A 7,583-nucleotide genomic window follows, 5' to 3' on the forward strand; every position below is an offset into this window, starting at 1 on the left:
TGCTGCCGCCCAGGCGAAGGGACGGCCCTTGCCCGGCGCTGCCTGCACGCTGGCCGCGGGTTTACCGCCTGAATTTTGAGAGAGACACTCTCCCGTTACGTCCCTTGCTGTGAAAGCAGCTGTCCTGTTGACCTTCCCATGCAGTCCCTCTGTCCTTACAGCCGGAGGAACGGCCTAGCGCCATCCGAAAGTACCATCTTCATTAAGTGCTTCGAGATTTCCCCCGGCTCTTCCTTGACAGCTGAAGAATCCAACTATTAAATGCCCGTGGAGGGTCAGAGACGCACCTTACAAGCAAGCGCCAAGGCAGCTTTTTATTCGAGTGCCAGCACAGCAAGCTCTTTATGGCAGGCCCCAGCGAAATGTTTTATTCAGCACAAGACTGCAAGCAGGTGATTAAACTTAGGCATGGGACGTCAACAGATGTTTCTGCACCCTTCGATGAGGAACAGTCAAACTCCACCATGATGGGAGAGACCCAAGTAATGTCACCCATGCAAAATCCAAATATGAGAAATTCTGAAGTTAGGATTTTAAGTGCCTTGTGCTTAGCATTTCAAACAACAAAGGATAGGCTGCATCATACTTGGTATAGTTAAAATGATGCTGGTAAGGTATTTGCAGAATTTTAAAAACAATTTATACTCTGTACTATAGATGACAATTCCCTGAAAGCCTCAAAAGAAAACTGGTGCGCTTGTAAAAGAATAAGGCTCATTAAAGCATGTGTTTGAGCAAACCTCCCCATATATAGAATTAGATCGACTTTGCAAACAGATTTAAGTAAATAAATGTAGGCCCAGTTAGTGCATACTAAATCTTGACAGTATCCCATTAACTTTATCACTTAAAAAAAGAAAAAAACCTCTCTCCTACCCTTTTTGTTTTACTGCCACATCCTTCTTTCAAGATCAAAAGCTTCAGATGAAAGCCAAGATCAAACTCAATGCTTTAAATAGAACCAAATTCACTATGAAGCATTACATAAAGAACTTTTAATAGAGATATCGCAGTAGAAAATCTTACTATAGATTTTTTATTTCACACTTGCAACAAGTCTACTTAACATCTGTATCAACAACTTATTTTTATTTTGTAAAGCCATGACATTTTCTACTAAATGGTAAATCTGAAAGCTCCTACAAATGGACTCTTGAACTGTGTGCATTTGAATGAAGAAAGAAGAACAGATCATAGATCAAAGAGAATGAACAAGGATATGAACAAAAAAAAGCCAATGGCAAACACAAATTAATGAAACTACCTAAACAATATTTCCTTGGATCAGTTAACAGATCAGATTCTGCATTCCCACAGAAGTAGTTATGGGAAAGACTGGGTCATAGAAACAATAAAATAGATTTATACTTTAAATCCTTTAAAGAATTACAGTTCCTCTCCTGCCAAATGTTTGGAGAAAACTAGGGGGAAAATGTTCCACAAGGCATTGATGATGGTCAGACCTGCAGACCCTGAGGTTTGTTTGGGATGAAAATCCCTGAACACTGTGTGTTAAAACTCCCAAGGTAGCTCCTGTTTTCCTGTTAGCAGTTGGACTGTAGGGAAGGAAACTCAATAGGAATTGTTACTGACTTTCTAGAATGGTAATACACCTTGTGGAGCCAACACCTGGGGTTCCCTGGTGCTAGCTGCTCTGCACATCATAACTTACACGCTGGTCTACTCTGAGGTGATTGCACGGCAGCATAAGGTAGGAACATGCGCAAACTGCCAGCCTGCAGAGGAATGAAAGCAGCGAGAGGAACAGGGTGGGCCTAGCAAGCTGTGGTCACAGCAGCACCGGCTGTGCAGTCAACCATTAACGCTACTTACTGATGCTTCAGTAAGATTTAACTCATGACCAGACCAGGAAATTTTGCTGGGAAAACTGGGAGTGGGAGAGAAGGCAGGGAAGAGAGAGAAAGGGAAGAGGAAAAGAAGAGGGAGGAGGGGAAGGGAAGGAGCTTACTTATACTACATAAAAGGGTGATGGCACACCCAGCTTAAAGGAGAATGACTGTGTCACCCCCTGATCAACAGTCCTGTTTGCTGTCCATGTGACACTTGAATCCCCTCACAACAGAAATTAAGAGATCAGTCCATCCTCCATGTCTTTCTTTACTTAGGAAGACTTTCTTTCAGAGGCTGCTAATGGACCTGTCCTATGTGACACTTAGATTGCAAACAAGCATTTATACATGTCAAAGCATGTATAATCCTTCATTTTTGCAGCATCAGGATTAAATATAACTGAATTTTGAAATAGGGGGGAGATGGTAGCACCTTCTACCAACTGGATGAAGACAGGCCCAGTATCCTTATCAATAACTTAGGTAATGACTTACACCAGCTATTCTTCCAGTCAGAGCAGATCCCAATCGCACAATGAACTTTCAGGATTGCACATAGCCTAGAAAATATTTGTGCAATAGACAAGTGTTTTGTTTTAAACTGAAACAGAAACTGGTCTAAAATTGTTCAGGCTGTGATGGCTACTAATGATACAACTAAACGAAAAATTATAACCAGGCACTATTGTTTGCGCAAGTTGTCTGGAGCTTCAGCTGGTCTGTGCTACTCTAATACTAAAACATTCAATATTGATCAACCAAGAAGGTTCTTTTTTCTAAGGTGAACACTGAATAAGTGCTGTTTTGTTGGCTTGCTTGCAGTCCTCTGATACTGGAAGGCAGAAAGGAAAAACTGAAACTGGAGGAATAAAAATATTCACTGTAAATGAATTTCAGAAGAGCTTCTGCAAAGCAGAGGAAATTGGTAACTAACGCAGTCAAGAATTTTCCAGTCTCTCAGTTCTAGATATTTTATTTTCCTCTTAGTTACTGAATTTTACACCACATATACACGCCCATATTTATATAGTCAGATCTATGTGGACACCAGCAAGCGCACAGAAAAGTCTAAAGACTTTACCACCATATCTTGTTTTTTTCCTAGAGAACGTAGCTAACTCCACCAGTCTACAAATTGCAGTTTTGTACCTCTCTATGCCCTCCCATGTCACCTAAACCAAGATGGACTCCCCCCTAGCTTCATTCTATGGTACTAGAATGATACTGCTTACTTTTTAAGGCTCATACCATCACCTCTGTGATATCAGTAAAGCATAATTGAAAGGAACTATGATACAATGCAAGAGATAACTGTCTTCCTACCACACAGAAGATTTATAGGGAAAAAAGAACACTAGTTTAAGTTGGAAAATTAACTTACTTGGAAACTGACAATACGATGTGCCCTCAGAACAGTCTGTGTGACCTGAAAACTGCTTCAGCAGAAGAGACCTGGCTTCCAATCTTGTGTAAAAACTTTCAGAAAATGGAAATACAGAACAGTATTTTATCCAGTAGCTCACAAGATGATTACTAATGTCTTGAAACATTTGACTGTATTCCTCAAGGACAACAATTGCAAGGATTTTAAAACATTACAGTTACCAGAATTTGGCAGAGAGTCTAAGGAGGCAGTGGGCTACAATTGAAAATGTCAAGATGGCTGATCCATCCACATTGCAAGCAGTGTATCAGCAGAGGATCAAAATTACTGAAAAAGAAATCCAGCCCAGAATGTGCTTCTGTAAGAGCAGCACGTCCTCCAACTGATCTTGTGCAGTTTTCATGGGGACAGCTTTATTCACTGAAACGGAAAATCAAGTTGTTCTGACATTATCTGTATTTTAGGAAAGATGGTAATTTATATTGATACCATAAATCCAAATGTTCTAATTCCTCCCAGAGTCTCTGTGGTGGTGTAAAAATGCTCTTTTCAGATCAGCATGCCATGTCTGATATTCTTCAGTGCAACACCCCTACAGAGACATTATGTTCAAGTCAAACTTGCCCTTCCTGAAAATATCTCTACCTCCAGGAGACAAAAACCTGTCAAAACAATAGCTTTGAGGATGTACTTTAAGTACACTGCAACATAATTTTCAGATACTGTGGCAGGAATATTTTTTTTCAAAGGGGTAATGCAAATACATTTTCATATACACAGTAGCAACCCTGCCTTGTGGAGAAAGTTTCTAGGTAAAGACGAATCACTGTACCCACCTATTTAGTTCAAGATCAGATTCATAATCTGAATAAAGTATCTCTGACCACATGACCTGTAAATAATATGCTTAGTAGTTATTACTAAATTATAGTATGTACCATATAATGTTAAATAATTTATGTATCATATTGCATCACATTATTTGTATTATAATATATTTTTAGGGTATGCTGAAATGCTCTTTTTTTTTTTCCTCTCCCGATTTCACCAGGTACTCTCACTACTACACTGGTGCCTCTCTGGAGCTACTGGAAAAGTAGGTTATTGGTTTTATATCTAGACCTTTCTGCTTGAGAAGTATTCCCGTGTGCTGTGAACATTCAGCACAATCCAGACTGCAAATTACATCACCTTCCTCTACAAGTAGCATGATAATATTTAAAAGATCACAGAATCATAGAATCATTTAGGTTGGAAAAGACCTTTAAGACCACTGAGTCCAACTGTAAACCTAACACCTCCAGGTCCACCACTGAACTTCAGGACATAGTTTAGGAGGCATGGTGGTGTTGGGTTGATGGTTGGACTTGATGATCTTGGAGGTTTTTTCCAACCTTAATGATTCTATGACCATGTCCCTAAGCATCACTTCTATGTGTCTTTTAAATACCTCCAGGGAGCGGGACTCAGCCACTTCCCTGGGCAGCCCGTTCCAATGCTTGACAACCCTTGCAGTGAATGTAAAAGATGTAACACTTTTTAATGCAATCATATATGGAAATAAGACCTCAGATTTCAGGTTGGCCCTGCACTCTGTCAGTTTAAAAATAATTTGAATTCAGACATTCTGAACCCAGAGGACAAAGACTAGGGCTTAAGTTTCTTTGACATAAGAGAATCCTCTATCAAATTCACTTTGGCTCTATCCATCACCAAGATCTTGGTAGGCAGTGGATAGTTGCTGGCTGACCAAACTATGGAGGACATTGAAAGCCCTTTGTTGTGTTTGTTGTTTTGTTTTGTTGTTCTTTTTTTTTTTTAATTACAGAGAAAAACAAAGAAAAACATGCCTGAGCATGGATACTGGACAGTCCTGCACCATTGATGTCACAAGCAGTGGTTTTCTTCCATTTCCAGTACAAAGATACTAAAAGAAAATGAGGCAGATTTTATTTCTTGAAGAAATAAACCACATTCTGTAGAGGTACTGACCTCTGAGTCTTACTGATCCCTTGAAGCAATCAAAAGTCCTTCCAACAGCTCTAGTAAAGAAACATATTCAAGACAAAAGTCCGTTAGCCCTCTGGCCATGAAATACTGTTAGCCCATATGCTAAGGCTAATAACCATAAGCTTAACCATGACCTTTACTGCTCATTTTTGTATTGACTAATAGGTTTGTCAGCCAATAGACTTCTCAAACCTATCTTTCTCCAGACGTCTTCATTTTGGCATTTAAATTTCACTGGGGGATAAGAAGGGAGTAGACAGAATAGTTAAAGCATCCTGGAAAAAGATCCCTTTCTTATGGAGATGGAATGAGTTTTAGAAGAATCACTTATTTCCTCCACAATTAAATGGAAGGTGATCATCATCTACATCTTCAGTCTGACTTCAGTGCTGTTAATGAAACAGAGGATGACTGAAAGTAATATAAACTGAGAAAGATCTTGACATTGCTTGTATCAACTTTTGTGGAAGACAGTGAACTGATGGAGGTAGAATGAAGACTATTACACAGCTCTTGTTACCATCTGCTTTCTAGAAGTACTTCAGCTCAGTTTTTTTTCAGAATGTGTGAAAAAAGCACTGGGCTAAAGAGCAAGAGCTTCCATCCTCAACTCTGGCCAGTTAGGAATGCAATGGGAGGATCTGAACCCCTAGGATCACTTTGAGTTTCTGACTGGACCACTGTATGAATCAGCAAGTCACAGTTTTTTGGGTCAGTATTACAGAGGGCTACATGGACTTCAGATACATGGCATGTGTTTATACACATGCATGAAATACATCTTCCCCACATATTCATTGCTTCTAATCACAAGCATGCCTTTCTAAAAGCCTAGAAAAAAGGGGGATTTTGCAGGAAGTAAAATGTGTGTTTCTTTTAAAAACCCTAGACCACTGGAGAGGGAATGTGCAACGTGCTCCTGCCACATAAAATTTTCACCTCTGCTTCATGCCCAACTTTCTATCCTCCTGCACTAAAAAGATCTCGAATATATATCCCGAAGCAGCATTTGACTTTTCATTATTTCATATCCTGTGTCCAATGCACTAAAAGTACTTATAAGGGACAGCAAACTGGAGAGATGTCAGCCATTTTGAAGGCTATGCTTTCCTAATTAATATAGAAAAACTGTTTTCTTGCAAGGTAGCACAAAAAGTATTTTAAACGTCTATGGATTGTTTACATTGGGTGAAGAAAACAATGGGCAGGCTAAAAATTAATTGGTTGCTAACTTCAGTGCTTTTCTTAGGATGTTTTTACAGCAATGGATTAAAATCCATGTTTATTGCTATGCAAGCCCAGCTGTGTTCTTGTTAGGCAAGACTCAGTTCAACATTTCTGTGGAAAAGAGGACCTGTCCTCCCTCTCTCTGATATGTTTCCAGCCCCCCTGCACTTGTAGGTGGGAGAGTGGGAGCTTGGGAATGTTAACTTGATCCAGCATTGATCAGCCAGGCAGCAAACTGTTATTGTTCTTTAGATACCAAACATAACTCCTTTCTAGTAGGGATAAGCTCAGTCATTCTGCACATAACACAGCTTTTCTGTTCAGCAATGCAATTAATAGGAAAAGGGAACCAGAACGACTACTTGAGATTTATTAAACTTAAAAGAGATTCTAATGAACAAACTTGTGGAATCCAGTCCACAGTTATTTCAGAAATTGAACATTTGTTTCAAATGCACTTCAACTTCTTGAACAAGCTATTACTCATGCAGATCTACTATACTGCTACTACTGTATGTGTGAGGTGGACACATACAATACTGAAAAGGTAGCCTGAATAAAAACAGAAGGATGTTTGTGAAAACCTGGCTTTTGACTGGAGAGGTGAGCCAATGTTTTAGCAGGTCATTAAACTAAATCCCTTACTGCTCTTCCACATGGGTGCTGATGAAGTTGCAGTAAGTAACCTGAGGGTGATTAAAAAAGAATTCAAAGCCTTGGGGTGGTTAGTGAAGGAATCTGGAGCGCAGGTTATTTTTTCCTTGCTCCTTCCAGTGGTGGGCAGAGACACTGGGCAATACAGGCAGACTCAAACTATTAACACGTGGGTTTGCGACTGGTGTCACCGCCACAACTTTGGATTCTTTGACCATGGGATGGTCTACACGGCACTGGGCTTGCTGGCGTCAAATGGGAGCCAGCTTTCTCAAAGGGGGAAGAGGGCCTTTGCCCAGGAGCTTGCGGGGCTCATTGACAGGGCTTTAAACTAGAAGTGAAGGGGAAAGGGGAACCCATTGGCCTTGCCAGTGACAGGCTAGGGGATGATGAGCAAGGTTTAGAGGGACTGGGGGCTAGTATGACCCCTCAACCCCTTGCCCAGCAGTGTGCCAGGG

The 7,583-nt window shown here is 40.4% G+C and overlaps 1 protein-coding gene across 1 annotated transcript in view; it reads right to left on the bottom strand.

Moving 5' to 3' along the window:
• AOPEP (aminopeptidase O (putative)) overlaps positions 1-7,583 on the bottom strand; it is a 202,357-nt gene that overhangs the window by 79,773 nt on the left and 115,001 nt on the right. The window lies entirely within an intron of this gene.

The sequence above is a fragment of the Egretta garzetta genome, unplaced genomic scaffold (genome assembly GCF_000687185.1).
Source record: "Egretta garzetta isolate BGI_Z169 unplaced genomic scaffold, ASM68718v1 scaffold310, whole genome shotgun sequence".
In the NCBI taxonomy this organism is placed as follows: Eukaryota; Metazoa; Chordata; class Aves; order Pelecaniformes; family Ardeidae; genus Egretta; species Egretta garzetta.